The following is a 21,228-nucleotide window of genomic DNA, read 5'->3' as shown; positions in this document are numbered from 1 at the left end:
CTGTACTGAAAAATACAAAAATTATCCGTCTGTGGTGCCACATGCCTATAGTCCCAGCTGCTTGGGAGGCTGAGACAGGAGAATGGCTTGAACTCAGGAGGCAGAGGTTGCAGTGAGCTGAGATTGCACCACTGCAAAGACTCCATATCAAAAAAAAAAAAAATGCTGGGTGTTCTGGCTCACGCCTGTAATCCCAGTACTTTGGGAGGCGGGAAGTGAGCGCATTACAAGGTCAGGAGATCAAGACCATCCTGGCCCACATGGTGAAACACTGTCTCTAATAAAATATAAAAATTAGCTGGGCCTGGTGGTGCACGCCTATGGTCCCAGCTACTTGGGAGGCTGAGGCAGTAGAATCACTTGAACCCCGAAGGCGGAGGTTGCAGTGAGCCGAGATTGCACCACTGCACTCCAGCCTGGCGACAGAGCGAGACTCCATCTCAAAAAAAAGAGGTGTTCCTCTCTTGGTGGGTGGAATGTTCTATAAATGTGTATAGATCCAGCTGGTTCATGGGGTTGAATTAAATAGCTGAATGTTTGTGTAGTTTTTATACTTGTTACAGAGAAATCAATTGAAGTCTCCATGTATAATAGTGGATTTGTGCATTTTTCCATTCAGTTCTATCAGTTTTTTTTTCATATATTTTGTAGTCTTGTGTTTTGGTACATACACATTTAGGAATGTTATGTCCTCTTGGTGGATTGACCCCTCTCTGAATAAATAATTTCCCACTTAGTCTCTGGTACTTTTTCTTTGCTCTGAAGTATCTGTTTCTGATATTAATATAGTCACTCCAGCTTTTCTTTAATTAATGTTTGCATCATATGCCTTTTTTAATCGTTTTGCTTTCAACGTGCTTCGATTGTTATTTTTGAAATAAATTTCTTGTATACAAAATAATGTTAGGTTATGTTTTCTCTGTCTCCCCCCCCCGCCCCCCCGCCTCCTGGGTTCAAGCAATTCTCCTGTCTCAGCCTCCCAAGCAGCTGGGATTACAGGCGCGAGCCACCATGCCCTCCTAATTTTTTGTATTTTTAGTAGAGTTGGGGTTTCACCATGTTGGCCAGCCTGGTCTTGAACTCCCGACCTCAGGTAATCCACCCACCTCCACCTACCAAAGTGCTGGGATTACAAGTGTGAGCCACCATGCCCGGCTTAAAAATTTTTTTTTGGGAGGCTGAGGTGGGTAGGTCACCTGAGGTCAGGAGTTCGAAACCAGCCTGGCCAATGTGGCAAAACTCTGTCTCTACTACAAATACAAAAGTTTGCTGGGTGTGATGGTGGCACCTGTAATCTAGCTACTTGGGAGTCTGAGGCAGGAGAATCACTTGAACTTGGGAGGCAGAGGTTGCATTGAGCCGAGATCATGCAAATGCACTTTAGTTTGGGCAACAGAGCAAGACTTTGTCTCAAAAAAAAAAAAGTTTTTTTTTTTCAGTTAATTCTAATGTATGTGGGATATTAGAATTAAGACATCGTGATGTTTGTATCTGTTTATTACCTTTTTCAATTCAATTTGAAATCTTCCCGTTTCTTGGTATCTTTGGTATCAAAAATGAGTTTTGATTCAAACCTGGGCATTTTTGTATTGTCATGAGACTATACATCTTACTTAAACAACTGTTTTAAGTAGTGTCCTCTTACACTTGTCTAACTAACACAGGGAAGGTGTGGGTGCCATTTTGTTAAGCCAGGTAGGAGATGAAGTTCAGTTTCTCTATCCTGTCTCTGTTGACATTTGAGGGAAACTGTCTTTTACTTTTGTGCAGAGTTGGGAGTTGTGGCTCCCTTCCTGATCTCCATGGTGGATGTGGCCTCATTTGTTACTTTGTGTAGGTGAAAGTCTGTCTACTAGGTCTTCTCTGCCACCACTCCAGTAGGGACAGGGAGGGATACCTTATTATTGGCAGATGGTGGTGAAGTCCAGGCTTCCCCTCTTCTCCACTGACACAGTGGGGAGTGGGTACTCATTAAGTAGCCAGTTGGAAGGAAAGTTCCAGTTCCCTACTTAACTTGCTCTGACACTACCTGGTGGGAATCTTGGACTCTTTTCATTATAGTCTTATGAGGGTGGATTTCTAGGTTTCCCACGTGATCATTGCTGGTATGGGTGGGGATAGTTGTTCTGTGGTGTTATGCTGGAGTAGAGCAGTCACTCTTCAAAGTTTTCTTTCTAGTTAACATACCGCTTTACTGGTAATTTGGTCTGGAGAGAGAAGGCTTTTGTTGGGGCTCTTTTTGGTATGTGTCCATTGGTGTTCCTGACTTGCTCACTTCTTCCATTCCAGGAGTAGGATATATTTGGCAAAAAGAATAATACCTAGGGAATTTACTGCCATATTGTGCCTGTGTCCTGTGATTCTTAGCTAATTTGCCTTCTGTCCACTTTTCGGAGAATATTTGTTTTATTTACAATGTTCACATTTTAAATTTGTATTTACTAGGAGGAATAGGGAAAAGTATGTCCATTCCATCCTCCCAGAAGTGTAAGTCTAACCTTTGATATCATTGAGTGTGCCCTATTTTGCTCTTTGCTGTTGCATTGACTTCTGCTCTGATCTTTCTTTTGCTCTTCTAGTTTCTTAAGGAACAACATGAAGTCACTGATTTGTTTCTTTTTTAATATAGTCATTTAATTGTATAAATTTCTCTTTTAATTACTGCTTTAACTGCCTTAAAAATACTTGATAGTTTTTCTCTTTTTTTAACCACTGGTTATTTTTATTTTTTATTTTCTTGAGACGGAGTCTCACTCTGTCGCTCAGGCTGGAGTGCCTGGTGTGATCTTGGCTCACTGCAAACTCCACCTTCCTGGTTTAAGCATTTCTCTGCCTCAGCCTCCCAAGTAGCTGGGATTACAGGCGCCTGCCACCATGCCTGGCTAATTTTTGTATTTTTAGTAGAGACAGGGTTTCACCATGTTGGCCAGGCTGGTCTTGAACTCTTGACCTCGTGATTCATCCTCCTTGGCCTCCCAAAGTGCTGGGATTACAGGTGTGAGCCACCACGCCTGGCCCTTATTGGTTATTTGAAAGGTATGTTTTGATTCCAAATATTGGGATTGTCTGTTGATTTTTTTTTTTTTTTTTTTTTTTTGTCACTGACTTCTAAATTAATATCACAGTGGTAAGAAAAAATTTATGGTAAGACTTGAAACCTTTTAAATTTATAAGAGTTGTTTTTTTGGCCTGAATATGATATATCTTAGTGAATGTTCCAAATGCACTTGAACAGAACATGTATTCTGCTAGTTTGTAAAGAGCGTTCTATAAAGCTAATTAGGTCAGTTTAGTTAATGGTGTTATTCAAGCTTCTATATCCTTACTGATTTTCTGTCTGCTGGTCCTATTATTACTATCGTTCCTTTTTTTTTTTTTTTGAACATGATGTCGCTCTGTCACCTAGGCTGGAGTGCAGTAGTGTGCACAACCATAGCTCATTAAGCCTCCACCTCCTGGGCACAAGTGATTCTCACACCTCAGCCTCCCCAGTAGCTGGGACTACAGGCCATATGCTACCACATCCAGCTAATTTTTTTTTTTTTTTTGGAGACAGAATCTCGCTCTGTCACCTAGGCTGGAGTGCAGTGGGGTGATCTCGGCTGACTGCAACACCCACCTCTTGGGTTCAAGCAATTCTCCTACCTCAGCCTAGCTGGGATTACAGGTGTGCACCACCATTTCTGGCTAATTTCTTGTACTTTTAGTAGAGATGGGGTTTCACCATGTTGGCCAAACTGGACTTTAATTCCTGCGCACAGGTTATTCGCCTGCCTTGGCCTCCCAAAGTGCTGGGATTACAGGCATGAGCCACCTGTACCGACCCCATCATTTCTTTTGTCTCCCGTTTTGTGGCTTTAGTTACAAATATGTTTGACCTCTTGAAGTTATCTCAAAATAATCCTTTTTTTTGTGTGTGTGTGTGTTTTCCTGTGTTTCATTTAGGTTAGTAATTTTGGTTTCATGTGTTGTAAATCTTATAAAGTATATTTTTCATTTTAGACTTTGTAATTTTCATCTTTAGAAGTTCAAATTTTAAAAATATTTTGTTTTTACTTAATATGTTTGTTTCTTTTAGCTTTCTGATCATATGAAATATCGTAGTCATAATTGTTTTAAAGGACTTGTCTACTAATTCTGTTTTATGTTTCATTTCAAAATTGGTTTCTTTTTTTGTATCATAATGGGATATAATTTCCTTCTTCTATGGAAGTCTTATAAATTTTGACTGACATTTTAGCCAGTGTGAATTTTACCTTTTTCCCTACTTTCTCTAGTTTTGTTTGCCTTTGAAAAATATTTGTGGACTTTGTTCTGTGGCATTATTAAGTTCCTGGAAAACAGCTTCTTTCTGTTGGGTCTTTATGTTTTCTTTGATTGGACCAGGGCTGTGTTTAGGGTTAATTTTTTCTTCCTTCTGAAGCCTTTCCTTTCTTAGTACTCTGATGTGATATCTCCAGTGTGATATAAATTATATCACATCATTTTCTTTTGGACTTTTGGGTGTAGGTGCTATTCACATCCTTTTATAAATTCTGGATGCTATTACCTCTAATTCTTTTGGTGATTTCTCACCTTGCCCTTGGATAGCTCCTTTACATTGCAAGTGCTGATTTGTCATTCAACCAGAAGTTCTAGGGTGAGCCTTTGTAGATCTCTTCATTTCTCTCTCTCTCTCCAGCTCTCTACTCAGTGCTGGTCTCCCTTGTGAGCTCTAGGCACCTTGGCCTCCTTGGACTTCCAACTCCGCTTCCTCAACTTGGGGAGACCACAGGTTCTGCCTGGGTTTCTCCTCCCTGTTCCATGACCTGGAAACTCTATCAAGGCAGTAAGCTGGGCACATGTGTGGCCCGTTTGTTTGTTGTCTTCCAGGGATCACCGTCTTTTGTTACTTGTCTAGTATCTTCAGTGCTGTTGTTTCATTCATTTTATTAGGTTTTTATTATTTCATACAAGGAGGCTAAATCTGGTCCCCTTTATTCATTCCATCTTGACCAGAAGTGGTATCATTGTGATTTTAATTTACATTTTCATGGAAAATGAACAAACTCGTCTTGTAAATTAAATTACATTTAATTTACATTACATTTCAACTGGTGATATTGAGCACTTGTATGTTGACCATTTGTGTGTTTTGTGATGAGTTTGTTCATTTAGCCTTTATTCTTTTTTTTCTGTTTTTCATCTATTCGAGTTGCAGAAGGTGTTTATATGTCCTAAATACTGATCCTTTGTTAGATAAATGTTTTGTAAACACTTCCCCAAGTCTATGTGGTTACCTATTTATTTTAACTGTACCTTTTGATGAGCAGAAATATTTATAAGTTCAATTTATCAGTGTTTTCTTTTGTAGTTATTGCTTACTGTGAGCTAAGACACTTTTGCCTAACTTCGAAGTCATGAAGGTAATTTCCTTTATTTCCTCTAAAAGACTTTGCTTTTGCTAATTTATATTTAGGTCTGTGATGCATCTGAAATTATTTTTGTAGGTTTGAATTTTTTTTTTTTTTGACACGGAATCTCGCTCTGTTGCCCAGGATGGAGTGCAGTGGTGTGCTCTTGGCTCATTGCAGCCTCCACCTCCCGAGTTCCAGCAATTCTCCTGTCTCAGGCTCCTGAGTAGCTGGGACTATAGACATGTGCCACTACGCCTGACTAATTTTTGTATTTTTAGTAGGGACAGGGTTTCACCTTGTTGGACAGGCTGGTCTTGATTTCCTGACAGGGTGATCCACCCGCTTTGGCCTCCCAAAGTGCTGGGATTATAGGTGTGAGCCACTGCGCCAGGCCATATTTGATTTGTTTGCATATGGCTATCCAGTTGTTTTTCCCGTTTGTTGAAAAGAGTCTCCTTTCCTCACTGGATTGCTTTGGTGAAACATCACATGGCTGCATCAGTGGGATCTCTTTCAGAAATCTTTATTCTACTCCAGAGATCTGTTTGTCTAGCCCTGTACAATATTTTGGTTATTTTGTAACTTTATATTGTCTTGAAGTCAGAACTGCAAGTCCTAAAACCTTTTTCTTCTTTTTCAAAGTTCTGAATATTCTATGTCCTTCACGTTTCCATATAAATTTTAATAATGTCTTTTCTGTCTTCTCCACAAAAGGCTGATGGGGTCATGATTGTAATTGCCTTGAATCTATTGATCAGTTTGAGGAGAACTGACATCTTAACAACCATTGAGTCTTAACCATTAGTGTAGTATATATCTCCATTTATTTAGGTCTTTTTTGTTTTGTCTGAGCAGTTGTTTGTTGCTTTCCGCCTTTGGTCTTGCATGTCTTTTGTTTTTAAAATTACATATTTTTTTCCTTTTGTTTTTTTAAGACAGTATCTCACTCTGTCACCCAGCTAGAGTGTAGTGGCGCAATCTTGGCTCACTGCAACCTCTGTCGCCTGAGTTCAAATAATTCTCCTGCCTCCGCCTCCCAAACAACTGGGATTACAGGCATGCAACACTAAGCCAAGCTAACTTTTGTATTTCTAGTAGAGATGGGGTTTCACCATGTTGGCCAGGCTAGTCAACTCCTGACCTCAAATAATCTACCCGTCTCAGCCTCCCAGAGTGCTGGGATTACAAGTGTGAGCCACTACACCTGGCCTAATTTTTTTTTTTTAGAGACAAAGTCTTGCTGTGTCACTCAGGCTGGAGTGCGATGGTGTGATCTCCACTCAGTGCAACTTCTGCCTCCCAGGTTCAAGCGATTCTCCTGCCTCAGTCTTCTGAGTAGTTGGGATTACAGTCGCCAACCGCCATGCCTGGCTATTTTTGTATTTTTAGTGGAGATGGGGTTTTGCCATCTTGGCCAGACTGGTCTGGAACTCCTGACCTCAGGTGATGTGCCCACCTCAGCCTCCCAAAGTGCTGAGATTACAGGCGTGAGCCACCTCGCCTGGCCAAATTGTTTTTAAGTATTTTTTTCTTTTTTTTGAGATGGAGTCTTGATCTGTTGTCCAGGCTGGAGTGCAGTGGTGCAATCTCGGCTCACTGCAATCTCTGCCTCCCAGGTTCAAGCGATTCTCCTGCCTCAGCCTCCCAAGTAGCTGGGACTACAGGAGTGTACCACCACGCCTGGCTAATTTTTTATTTTTAGTAGAGACAGGGTTTCATTTATTGACCAGTTGACCTTGATCTCCTTACCTCATGATCCACCCACGTCAGCCTCCCAAAGTGCTGGGATTACAGGGGTGAGCTACCACGCCCAACATATTTTGTCGTCTTTTTGATGCTCTTTCTATTTTAAAATATTAAATACATTTTTTTAGCAATTATACAGTATTACAAAAATCGAATTTCTGGCTGGGCGAGGTGGTTCATGTCTCTAATCCCAGCACTTTGGGAGGCCAAGGCTGGTGGGTCACCTGAGATCGGGAGTTCGAGAACAGCCTGACCAACATGGAGAAATCCTGTCTCTACTAAAAATACAAAATCAGCCAGGCGTGGTGATGCATACCTGTAATCCTAGCTACTTGGGAGGCTGAGGCAGGAGAATCACTTGAACCTAGGAAGTGGAGATTGTGGTGAGCTGAGATCGCACCATTATATTCCAGCCTGAGCAACAAGAGTGAAACTCTGACTCAAAAAGAAAAAAAAGGAAAAAATTAAATTTCTAATTTTTTTGTTGGAAATAGAATTGATTTTTGTATGTTGACCTGTTTCTTAGAACCCTACTTAAATCATATTAATTCTATTAGTTTTTTAGGTAGATTACTTAGATTTTTCTGATAGATGATTGTCATAAAACACAGTTTTTTCTCTTTTCTCTTCAGTTGTAATTCCTTTTGTTCTCATCCTGTACAGAATGGACTTAATCTTGTTTCCTTTCTTTGAGCAGAGCATTCAGTGTTACACCATTAATTATAAGTCAGTTGTAGGGGTTTTATTGATGAACTTTATCAGATTGTTTTCAAATATAGGTTTTATTATTATTTAGATATGGCAAGGCCAACAGTACTCAGCATGACTGCCATTGAAAAGACAGTTTGTTATAGTCACAGGCCCCAGGAGTAGTAGTCATGCCATGCCGCGGAGAATACACAGGTTGAATAAGGTCTAATCCTAGCTGAGAGTTTATGTAATGAATGGATATTGAGTTTTCTCAAAAGCTTTTTCTGTATGTATTGAGATGATGCTGTATTTTTAAAGATATTAATGTAAATTTCATTTTTTTTAATTTTTATTTTCAAATGTTATACTAAATGCCTCTTGATGTCTTGTTGTATTACCCTTTTTTTATAATTTTTTTTGGAGACGGGTACAGTGGCGTGATCACTGCTCACTACAACCTCCGCCTCCTGGGTTCAAGCGATTTTCTTGCTTCAGCCTCCCAAGTAGCTGGGATTATGGGCAAGTGCCACTGTGTCCGGCTAATTGTTTTGTGGAGATGGGGTTTCACCATGTTGGCCTGGGAGATCTCCTGACCTCAAGTGGTCCTCCTGCCTTGCCCTCCCAAAGTGCTGGGATTACAGGTATGAGCCACTGGAGCTGACCTGTTCTTTTTATGTATGGTTGGATTTAAATTGCTAATATTAAATATTTTTGCATCTTTGTATGTGAGGGATTTTAGTGTAATCTTGTTGCTTTTTGTCAGGTGCTGGTATTATTGGCATATTCATTGGTATTACTCATGCTAAACTTAGAAATGATTTGGGAATTATTATCTCCTCTATTTTCTGGAAATGTTTGTGTGAGATTGTTACTCTTTTTTCTTTAGTGTTTGAAGGAATTTATCAGTGAAAAAATCTGAGTTTAAAGTTTTTTGTAGGGGAGGGATTTTGATAATGAATTCAACTTCTAGCACTCCTCAGATACTCTGTTTTGTCTTGTAAGTTTTAATAAGTTTTGTTTTCAAAGAACTTTTTCTTTTCATCTAAGCTTTTGAATTCATTAGCATAAAGTCATTATAATAATAATCTTTAGCCCTCTTAATATCTTTGGGATCATGGAGGTAATTCCCCTTTTATTCTTGATAGTAGTAATTCGTATTCTTCCTGTTTTTAAAAAAAGTAATTTAGCTTGCAGATTGTCAACTTTGTAGGTCTTTCCAAAGTGTTACCAGAAAGGGGGTCCCAATTCAGACCCTAAGAGAGGGGTTCTTGGATCTTGTGCAAGAAAGCATTTGAGGCGAATTCATAAAGTGAAAGCAAGTTTAATAAGAAAGTAAAGGGGCTGGGCGCGGTGGCTCATGCCTGTAATCATACCACTTTGGGAGGCTGAGGTGGGCAGATCACAAGGTCAAGAGATTGAGACCATCCTGGCCAACATGGTGAAATCCCATCTCTACTAAAATACTAAAGTTAGCTAGGTGTGGTGGCGCACACCTGTAGTCCCAGCTACTCGGGAGGCTGAGGCAGGAGAATTGCTTGAATCTGGGAGGCAGAGGTTGCAGTGAGCCGAGATTGCACTACTGCAGTCCAGCCTGGTGCCTGGCAACAGAGCAAAACTCTGTCTCAAAAAAAAAAAAAAAAGAAAGGAAAAAGAAAGAAAAAAGAAAAGGAATAATAGAATGGCCACTCCATAGGCAGAGCAGTGCCATGGACCACTGGTTGCCAGTTTTTATGAGTATATCTTGATTGTATGCTAAACAAGGGGTGGATTATTCATGAGTTTTCTTGGAAGGCGGGGCGGGCAATTCCCATAACTAGGGGTTCCTCCCCTTTTAAGACCGTGGCATTTGTAAACTGTCATGATGCTGGTGGGAGTGTCTCAGCATGTTAATATATTATAATTAGTGTATAATGAGCAGTGAGGACTACCACAGGTCACTTTTGTCACCATCTTGGCTTTGGTGGGTTTTGGCCCCCTTCTTTTTTACAGCCCGTTTTATGAGCAAGGTTTTTATGACTTGTATCTCGTGCCAACCTCCTATTTCATTCTGTGACTATCACTCAGGTTCAGAGGCCTCTGACAATAGGACCCTTTGACTTCAGATTTTCTGTTACTTTTCTGTTTAATTTTCTTCAGCTCTTTTTACTATTTTTTTTCTACTTACTTTGGGTTTACTTTGCTCTTTTATAGGTTATTTAGGTAGAACCCTACTTATGTTTATGTTATGTTATGTTATGTTATGTTATGTTATGTTATGTTATGGACAGAGTCTTGCAGCGTCGCCCAGGCTGGAGTGCAGTGCCGCAATCTTGGCTCACTACAATCTCTGCATCCCAGGTTCAAGTGATTCTCCTGCCTCAGCCTCCTGAGTAGCTGGGATTACAGGCACTCACTACCACACCCAGCTAATTTTTATATTTTTAGTAGAGATGGGGTTTCACCATGTTAGCCAGGCTGGTCTCGAACTCGAGACCTCATGTGATCCGCTTGCCTTGACCTTCAAAAGTGCCGCCATGACAGACGTGAGCCACCGTTCCTGGCTGCTAGATCATTAATTTTATTTCTATCTTTTTTTCTAATGTGATTAGGAAACATAATCTGCATGATTTCCATTATTTTCATTTCGTTGTGTCCTGCTTTGTGGCTCAGTATGTTGTCTTTCATGGTGAATGCACTCAGTTTACCTGAAAAGACTGTTTATTGTGGTTTTAACATTGCTCAGATTATCTGTCTTGATTGGTCCTTTGTTTTTTTTTTTGGTCTGGTGTGTCAATCACAAAGAGGGATGCTAAAATATCTTACTATGTTTGGGGCACTGACTATGCCTTATGCTAATTTTTGCTTCATATGTTTTGAAGCGTTGTTTTTAGGTGCATACATTTATAATTATTATGACTTCTTCATTGTCTGACTTACTGTGAAATGTCCCTACCTCTCTTTACTGTGTAGCCACTCACCATCTTTTTTTGTTGTTTGTTTGTTTTTTTTTAGATGGAGTCTCACTCTGTTACCAAGGCTGGAGTGTGGTGGTGTGATCTCAGCTAACTGCAACCTTCACCTCCCAGGTTTAAGCAATTCTCCTGCTTTAGCCACCCTAGTAGTTGGAACTACAGGTGTATGCCACCATCCTTGGCTAATTTTTGTATTTTTAGTAGAGACAGGGTTCCGCCATGTTGGCCAGGCTGGTCTCGAACCCCTGACCTCACGTGATCTGCCTGCCTTGGCTTCCCAAAGCGCTGGGATTACATGCGTGAGCCACCCTGCACCCAGCCTATCTATTTGCTTTTGACCTGTTTGTGTCTTCACTTAAAGTGTGTTTCTTGGCCGGGTGCAGAGGCTCATACCTGTAATCCCAGCGCTTTGGGAGGCTGAGGTGGGCAGATAATGAGGTCAAGATATCAAGACCATCCTGGCCAACATGGTGAAACCCCGTCTCTACTAAAAATACAAAAATTAGCCAGGCATGGTGACACATGCCTGCAATCCTAGCTATTAGGGAGGCTCAGGCAGGAGAATCGCTTGAACCTGGTAGGCAGAGGTTGCAGTGAGCCAAGATCGCACCATTGCACTCCAGGCTGGTGACTCTCGTCTCAAAATGAAAAAAAATGTATGTTTCTTACAGACACCATGTGATTGAGTTTTACTTTTCTCTGTGTGCTAATACACTATTTATTTTTGAGACAGTCTCTACATCACTACAATCAGTTTTAGGACACTTACATCCCCTCAAAAAGCTCTTTGGCCCATAAACAGTCACTCTCCGTTACCCTACTCCCTTAGCTCCTGGCAATCACTAATCTTGATTCTATCTCTATCCTTATTCAGGACATTTCATATAAATGGAATCATATACTGTATAGTGTATTATGAGTGGCTTCTTTCCCCTAGCATAATGTACAAGCATTTGTTTTGTAGCATTTCTTGGAACTTTGTTCCTTTTTGTTGTCAAATAATATTCCATTGCATGACTATACTACATTTTCTTTCTTTCTTTTTTTTTTTTTTGAGACGGAGTTTCGCTCTTGTTACCCAGGCTGGAGTGCAATGGCGTGATCTTGGCTCACTGCAACCTCCATCTCCTGGGTTCAAGCAATTCTCCTGCCTCAGCCTCCCGCGTAGCTGGGACTACAGGCGTGCACCACCATGCCCAGCTAATTTTTGTATTTTTAGTAGAGACGGGGTTTCACCATGTTGACCAGGATGGTCTTGCTCTCTTGACCTCGTGATCCACCCATCTCGGCCTCCCAAAGTGCTAGGATTATAGGCATGAGCCACCGCGCCCGGCCTATACTACATTTTCTTTACTCATTCATTAATTGATGGACATTTAGGTTGTGTATACTTTTGCAATATTATAGATAATGTTATTATCACGAACATTTGTCTGCAAATCCAGGCATTTGTTTTCAGTTCTCTTCGGTGTAGGATTTTTGTTTCATGCTGTAACTCTGTTTAACCTTTTGAAAAACTGAAAAAGAGGCCGTACCATTTTAAATTATCAGCAACAATATATGAAAGTTTCAATTTCTCCATCACTTTGCCAACATTTTTTATTGTTTGGCTTTTGATTTTAGCCATCCTACAGGGCATGAGGTATTATCTCATTGTGGTGTTGATTTTTATGTATTTTTTTCATTATATCTATTTATCTATTTTTTGGATGGAGTCTCACTCTGTCGTTCAGTCTGGAGTGCAGTGGTGTGATATCTTGGCTCACCACAACCTTCGTCTCCCAGGTTCAAGCGTTCTCTTGCCTCAGCCTCCTGAGTGCCTGGGATTACAGGTGCCTGCCACCACGCCCAGCTAATTTTTGTATTTTTAGTAGAGATGGAGTTTCACCATGATGACCAGGCTAGTCTCAACCTCTGACCTCAGGTGATTCACCCACCTAGGCCTCCCAGAGTGCTGGGATTACAGGCGTGAGCCACTGCGCCTGGCCTGGTGTTGATTTTTAATCCTTAATGATTAATGATGTTAAGCATCTTTTCATGTGCTTATTGGTCATTTATATATTTTCTTAGGAGAAATGTCTATTTAGATACTTTGTTCAGTTTGTTGGTTTTTTTTTTTTGAGACAGAGTCTCACTTGCTCTGTCACCCAGGCTAGAGTGCAATGGCGTGATTGTGGCTCACTGCAACCTCTGCCTCCCAGGTTCAGGTGATTCTCCTGTGTCAGCCGCCCGAATAGCTGGGACTGCAGGTGCCCACCATCATGCCCAGCTAGTTTTTTGTATTTTTAGTAGAAACATGGTTTCACTGTGTTAGCCAGAATGGTCTCGAACTCCTGACCTCATGATCCACCTGCCTCGGCCTTCCGAAGTGCTGGGATTACAGGCGTGAGCCACTGTGCCCAGCCCTTTGTTCAATTTTTTAACTGGGCTACATATTTTTTTAGTTTTGAGTGGTAGAGCTCTTTATCCTGGATACAAACTACTTATCAGACATACAACTTGTGAATGTTTCTTCCATCCTTTTACTTTTATGATGGTTTTGTTTGTAACAAAAAAGTCTGTAGGTTTGGTAAACTCTAAGTATTTTTTCTTCTGTTGCCTCTGCTTTTAGTGTTGTGTCTAAAAACTTTTGTTCAACCAAGTCCTTAAAGACTTACCTCTTATGTTTTTTTCCTGAAGTTTTAACTCTAGCATTTAGATCTGCGATCATGTTGAGTTAATTTTTGTATATAATATCAGGAAGGGTTTCAGCTTAATTCTTTTGCACATTCATCTAGCAATTTAAATATATTTCTTTACTCTTTTCAGTCTGTTTATATAGTATTACCACTTATGGCTAATGTTGTACAAGTCGTAAAGTGTACAAAGCTTGTAACTTATTCTTTTATATCACCTCTGTTTGCTGTCAGTTATGTGTGTTGGATCTACATATATTATAAGCTGCAGAAAAGAACGATATAAGTTTGGCTTTCAATAATGTAATGTTAAGAACTTAAGAGCTGAAAGTCTTCTGAATTTACCCAGATATTTACCATTTGTGGTAGTTGTCTTTGTCTTCTAAAGATTTGCGTTTTCTAGCATAATTTCTCTTAATTCTGAAGAATTTCTTTAGCCTTTCTTGCAGGGCATATCTTTTGGTGATAAATTATGTTTGCTTTCTTTTATTTGAAAGTATCTCTTTTACCTTTATTCTTGAAGGTTATTGTGGTTGTATAGAATTCTGTGTTGACAGTGCTTTATCTTTTAGCAGTTTAAGTATTTTACTTTCTTTTGGCTTCCATATTTTGTGATGAGAAATCTGCCATTTATCCAGCCACTGTTCGCTCTGTGAAATGTGACATTTTCTTTTGGTCTTTCAAGATTTTTCCCTCTTTGTTTGCTTTTTAGCAAGGCATTTGGCTATCTGGAGTTTGCTGAGATTCTTGAATCTGTAAATTTGTCTTTTTTCAAATTGAAGAAATTTTCAGCCATCGTTTCTTGAAAATTTTCTTTCCTGCCTCATATTCTTTCTCCTTCTTTTTTAGGCCTTTGGTTATGCGTGTGAGACCCCAAAGCACCTCCCTCCCCCTTTTTTGGCCTATGTTCTCTTTTTCAGATTAGATTCTATCGATTGATGTAGCTTCAAGTTCACTGACTCTTTTGTCATCTCAGATTTGTTGTTAAGCTATTTTCTTTCTTTTTCGTGTTTTTTTTTTTTTTTTTAATTTGAGACTGAGTCTTGCTGTTTTGCCTAGGCTGGAATACACTGGTGCAATTATATTGCTGCAACCTTGAAATCCCAGGCATAAGTGATCCCCCTGCCTCAGCCCTCTGAGTATTTGAGAATAGACACTGGTGCTACCATGCTCAGCTTACAGTTTTTTTTTTTTTTTTTGGTGAGCATCCTGTTTTGTTTGTTGTAGGTTTTTTTTTCATTGACTGAATAGAACTTAATTGTAATACCTGTTTTAAAACTTTTTTCTGGCCGAGCACTGTGGCTTATGTCTGTAATCCCACTATTTTTAGTAGAGATAGGTTTTGCATTGTTGCCTAGGGTGGTCTCCAACTCCTGAGCTCAAGTGATCCATCCCATTCTGTCCCCTAAATTGCTAAGATTATAGCCATGAGCTACCACGACTGACCTACTACTTATTTTTATCTTTAGTGGGAGATTTAATTAGCATTTAGTGATGTATTTCTATAAAACTTCACATTATAAAGGAAATGATAGATTTTGGAATAGAGGAAAGAAAGCACTCATAATCTTATCCTTACCATAGTCCTATTTATATATTTTGTGTATTTTTTTTTTTTTTTGTGGTGGAGTCTTGCACTGTCACCCAGGCTGGAGTGCAGTGGTGCGATCTCCGCTCACTGAGACCTCCACCTCCTGTGTTCAAGTGCTTCTCCTGCCTCAGCCTCCCAAGTAGCTGGGATTACAGGTGTAGACTGCCATGCCTGGCTAATTTTTTTTTTTTTTTTTTTTTTTTGGTATTTTTATTAGAGACGTGTTTCACTATGTTGGCCAGCCTTGTCTTGAACTCCTGACCCCATGATCTGCCTGCCTTGGCCTCCTGAAGTGTTAGGATGATAGATGCGAGCCACTGCGGCTGGCCTATTTTGTGTGTTTTCTTTTAATGTTCAGCGATTTTTTTTAAAAAACTTGGTTAAAATCTTTGTAAGTAGTGAATTAGTTACATCATTGTTATGGCATTAGACTTTTTTTTTTGAGATGAGATCTCACTGTGTTACCCAGGCTGCTGGAGTGCACTGATGTGACTTCAGCTCACTGCAGTCTTGACTCCCTGGGCTGAAGTGATCCTTCCACCTCAGCCTCCCGAATAGCTGAGACTACAAGCTTGCACCATCACGCCCAACTAATTTTTTGTGTTTTTGGTAGAGACGGAGTTTCTCCATGTTTCCTAGGCTGGTCTTGAACTCCTAACTTCAAGTGATCCACCCGCCTCGGCCTCCCAGAGTGCTGAGATTACAAGTGTGAGCCACTGTGGCCAGCCAGACTTTTATAAAAGTTTTATGGTTATAAATGGTTATATAAAATATCGTTGTACATATATTTATCATGTCTTGAAGGTAAAGTATATAAATGATATACAGATAACACAAAGGTAATTTACAAATGCTATATCTTATATTATTTTCTTTGGCTCTCTAGAAGTGAAGTAATTAAATTGGATTTTTTTTCTTGGTTCATATTGCTTAATCACTGTCCGAAAGAATGGAATTATGATGTGTCATTGAAATTATATAAAAATGAATGTTCACTTTTCTTTTTTTTTTTTTAAAGACAGAGTCTTGCTCTGTCACCCAGGCTGGAGTGCAGTAGTGCCATCTCAGCTCACTGCAACCTCTGCCTCCTGGGTTTAAGTGTGCCTCAGACTCCTGAGTACCTGGGATTGTAGGTGCCCACCACCATGTCTGTTTAATTTTTGTATTTTTAGTAGAGATGAGGTTTTGCCATGTTGGCCAGGCTGGTCTTGAACTTCTGACCTTAGATGATTCGCTCTCCTTGGCCTCCCAAAGTGCTGGGATTACAGGCATGAGCCATCTCGCCCAGCCTATTTTTTAAAATTAAATTTTTTTTTCTTTCTGTTTTTTCTTTTTTTTTTTTATTATAGCAGCAATGGGATGTTTGTGATTTTGTTTCCTCTGTCCCTTGATCATGTAGTTTTTGAGTTATTTTGCTTGGAGACTGTGCCTGATGTTAGGGGGTAACTATCGCTATAAAATGGAGCTTATAATCTAGCAGAGGAGTTAACTCAATTGCTTAGTTAGTTAGCTAATTGTAATATATTGCCAAGAAGGAAAGCATAGGTAAATCATAATATGGCACCTAACCTAATCTGTAGATTCAGAGACATTGTCTCTGATGAAGTGATGTTAAGCGAGAACCTGAGGGACAAATAGAAGTTATCCAGGTGCAAAAGAGGGTATAGTGAATAATATTCCATTTAGAGGAAAAACAACCTGTTTAAAGCCTTTGAAGTAGGAATGAGCTCTGGAGAATTTATAGAATTGAAAGAAGAAAAAGGCAGTGTTGCCCATAAAGTGAAATGTTGGAAGGAGGGAGAGCTGGGGAGATAAGAAGGGGTTGTATGATAGAGGGAAGCTATTGAAGTTTTTTTTTTTTTTGAGACAGAGTCACGCTCTGTCACCCAGGCTGAAGTGCAGTGACATAATCTTGGCTCACTGCAATCTCCGCCTCCGGGGTTCTTGTGATTCTCCTGCCTCAGCCTCCCAAGTAGCTGGTATTACAGGCATGTGCCACTAGACCCAGCTAATTTTTGTATTTTTAGTAGAGACCAGGTTTCACCATGTTGGCCAGGATGATCTCTATCTCTTGATCTCGTGATCCTCCTGCCTGGGCCTCTGAAAGTTCTGGGAATGCAGGTGTGAGCCACTGAGCCCAGCCTGTCGAAGTGTTTTTTAAGTGGGTGGTGATATATATGGATTTGCATTTCTGTAATTCGTTGTGTTGTTGTGAAAAGTTCATTCTGCAGATTGGTGATAGTTGGTTAAGAGTGACTGTTAGGAGACTACAGGCATTCCACATTATCTATGGTTTCGCTTTCCTTGGTTTTAGTTACCCATGGTCAACCTCTTTGAAAATAGGTGAGTAGAGTACAGTGAGGTAGAATCATGTGTTGTGTAATGGAGGAAGGAGGTACGTTCTGAGAAATTCCTCATTAGGTGATTTTGTCATTGCACAATCATCCTAGAATATACTTAAAGCTAGATTGAATAGCCTACTACATATCTAGGCTATATGGTATGTAGCCTTTTGCTCCTAGGCTGCAAACTTGTACGTTTCATTACTGAATCCTGTAGGCAACTTAACATAATGGTAAGTATTTATGTTTCTAAACATAGAAAAGGTACAGTCAAAATAATGGTATGAAAGATTTAAGGAAAAAAAAAAAAACCAGTGCACTTATATAGGGCTTTACCATGAATGAAGCTTGCAGGACTAGAAGTAGCTCTGGGTGAGTCAGTGAATAAGTGGTGAGTGAACGTGAAAACCTAGGACATTACTGTACACAACTGATAGGGTTTGACTGTGTATCCCCACCCACATCTCATCTCTAATTGTAATTCATATGTTAAAGGAGGGAGGTGATTGAACCCTCCCGGGTTCAAGCGATTCTTGTGCCTCAGCCTCCTGCTTAGCTGGGACTACAGGCGTGTGCCAGCACGTTCAGCGAATTTTTTTGTATTTTTAGTAGAGATGGGGTTTCACTATGTTGTCCAGGGTGGACTTGAACTGACCTCAGGTATCAGCCTGCTTTGGCCTCTCAAAGTCCTGGGATTATAGGCATGAGCCATTACACCCAGTTTGTTCTGTTTTATTATTGTTGTTAATCTCTTACTATGCCTAATTTTTAAATTAAACTTTTTCATAGGTATGTATGTATAGCAAGTGCTCAGTACCATTTGTGGTTTCAGATCATCTACTGGGGTTCTTAGATTGTTTCTCCCATGTATAACTGGGGGACTACTGTATTTAGGAGGTGACTGAAGTGGTCCTGATGAAAGGTGATGCTGGCTTTAAGTAGGTTAATAGTAGAGATGAAGAGAGATAGGGAGATCTCACCAGTATTTAGGAAGAGGAAGGGCAAAATACAGTTGTGGATTAAAAGTGAGGTTAGGGAGTAAGGTATGAAGTAGTCCAAGATTATGTATACTAGGTGTCTTGCATGAACGATGTGTCATTGAAAATATCATTACCAATATATGGAAAGAGCAGGAAGAGCAGGTTTTGTCATAAATTGTGAAGCATTTAAAGTGTCTATGTAGGCTGGCTGTGATGGCTTGCACCTGTAATCCTAGCGCTTTAGAAGGCCGAGGTGGGTAGATCACTTGAGGCCAGGAGTTTGAGAGCAACCTGGGCAACATGACGAAACCCCATTTCTGCTAAAAATAGAAAAAGTTAGCTGGTGGCACACACCTGTAATCCCAACTCCTTGGAAGAATGAAGCAGGAGAGTTGTTTGAACCCAGGAGGTGGAGGTTGCAGTGAGCTGAGATCAAGCCACTGCATTCCAACCTGGGCAGTAGGGTGAGACTGTGTCAAAATAAAGTATTTATGTAGCATATAGAGTTTTACACTTGAACCTGAGGACAGATACAAATAGATAAAATTTAGGAGTCACTGTTTTATAATTTAGCTGATAATGGAAATTTGGACAATGAATAAGATTGTGTAGTGTTTCACATGAAATAAGATGATATCTTAGGCTAGAGCCCCGAGGAACTTCACCATTTAAAGGTTTGGTAGGGTGATCAGAAAGTGCTGCCAAAGAGTTAAGAGAAAAATCAGGAGAGTAAAATATTGGAAGGCAAGAAATACAGTGCTATGAGTCTGTTTGGTGCTGTTATAAAGGAATACCTGAAACTGGGTAGATTATTAATATAAAGAAAAGAGGTTGGCTGGGTGTGATAGCTCACACCTGTAATCCCAGCACTTTGGGAGGCGGAGGTGGGCGGTTCACGAGGTCAGGAGATTGAGACCAGCCTGGCCTATATGGTGAAACCCCTTCTCTACTAAAAATACAGAAATTAGCAGGCATGGTGGCATATGCCTGTAGTCTCAGCTACTCAGGAGGCTGAGGCAGAAGAATCGCTTGGACCTAGGAGGCGGAGGTTGCAGTGAACCAAGATCACGCCACTGCACTCCATCCAGCTTGGGCAACAGAGCGAGACTCCGTCTCAAAAAAAGAAAAGAAAAGAGGTTTTATTTGGTTCACAGTTCTGTAGGCTTTACAAGAATACCACCAACATCTTTAGGCTCAGGAATCTTTTACTCATGCAGGGGTGGGAATGAGGAGCAGGAGTGTCACATGGTGAGAGAAGGGAGCAAGATACCAGGCTCTTTTTGACAATCAGATCTCACATGAACTAATAATAGCAAGAAACACACAAGAACAGCACCAAGACATTCATGAGGGATCTGCCCTCATTACCCAAACACCTTTTGCTAGGGTTCCACCTTCAACATTGGGATTATATATATATATATATTTTTTTAATTACAGGTGTGAGCCACCATGCCTGGCTTGATAACATGCTCTTCTTTTTTTTTTTTTTTTTTTTTAAGAGAAAGAGAGAGAGAATAGGAAGGAGGAAAAAGGAAGAGAAAGAGAGAGAGAGAATGGGGAGGAGGGAGAAGGAAAAGAAAGAGGGAGAGAGAATGGGAGTATTGCTTTCTTGCCCAGGCTAGAATGCAATTTAGTAATGGGTATTGAAAACCTCTTTTATACTGATAATTATACTTAATGATGTAGTCAGGAAGGAATAAGGGAAGAAGATAACAAACAAACAACCAACCAATATTTCATTTAAATCTATGAAATGCTATGTGATTACTGAGGAGTGATTTACTTCCAATTATATAGTCACCTTTGGAATAGGTGTGAGGTGGTAATGTATGTTTTGTGTATTTGAAGTGGAGAGTTCTATAAATGTTTATTATGTTTACTTGTTCCGGGTCTGAGTTCAAGTTCTGAATATCCTTGTTAATTTTCTATCTCGTTGATCTATAGAATCGTTATCTCTTCTTGTTGCATTGATCCTTTTGCCATTATGTAATGTCATTCCTCGCCTCTTTTGATCTTTGTTGCTTTAAAGTCTGCTTTATCAGAGGCGAGAATTGCATCTCCTGCTTTTTGTTTATTAGTTTATTTTTACTCTCTGTTTGATTGGTAAATCTTCCTCCTTCTCTCTGAGTCTTTGTGTATTGTTGCATGTAAGATGGGCCCGGATGCAGCATACCGATGGGTTTTGGCTTTTTATCCAATTAAAATATATATAAGTTTAATACCAGCGTTTGATGCTAGCTGGCTGTTTTGCCCATTAGTTGATGTAAATTTTTTATTGTGTTAAGGTTCTTTGCTTTTTGATATATTTTTGGAAAGGCTGATATTGGTTGTTCCTTTATATGTATAGTGCTTCTTTCAGAAGCTCTTGTAAAGCAGGCCTGGTGGTGGTGAACTCTCTAAGTACTCGTTTGTTCGCAAAGGATTTAATTTTTCCTTCGCTCATAAAGCTTAGTTTGGCTGGATAGGAAATTCTGGGTTGAAAATTCTTTTCTTTAAGGATGTTAAATATTGGTCCCCACTCTTTTCTGGCTTGTAGGGTTTCTGCTGAGAGATCTGCTCTAAGTCTGATAGGTTTCCCTTTATGGGTAACCTGACCTTTCTCTCTGGCTGCCCTTAGTATTTTCTCCTTCATTTCAACCCTAATAAATCTGGCAATTATGTGCCTTGGGGTTGGTCTTCTTGAAGAATATCTTTGTGGTGTTCTCTGTATTACCTGGAGTTGAATATTACCCTGCCTTGCCAGGTTGGGAAAATTTTCCTGAATGATATCCTGAAGAGTATTTTCCAACTTGGATTCATTCTCTTCATCACATTCAGGTACACCTATCAAACGTAAATTAGGTCTTTTCACATA

At 40.0% G+C, this 21,228-nt stretch overlaps 1 protein-coding gene across 13 annotated transcripts in view; it reads left to right on the top strand.

Moving 5' to 3' along the window:
* The window catches only part of MLLT10 (MLLT10 histone lysine methyltransferase DOT1L cofactor), a 227,379-nt gene that overhangs the window by 39,051 nt on the left and 167,100 nt on the right, over positions 1-21,228 (top strand). The gene's annotated exons all lie outside the window — the stretch shown is intronic.

The sequence above is a fragment of the Aotus nancymaae genome, unplaced genomic scaffold (genome assembly GCF_030222135.1).
Source record: "Aotus nancymaae isolate 86718 unplaced genomic scaffold, 86718_ANA_hifiasm-v0.15.2.pri h1tg000077l, whole genome shotgun sequence".
NCBI classification, from domain to species: Eukaryota; Metazoa; Chordata; class Mammalia; order Primates; family Aotidae; genus Aotus; species Aotus nancymaae.
The sequence above is the reverse complement of the archived record's forward strand: the minus strand, read 5'-3'. Positions and strand labels throughout refer to the sequence as shown.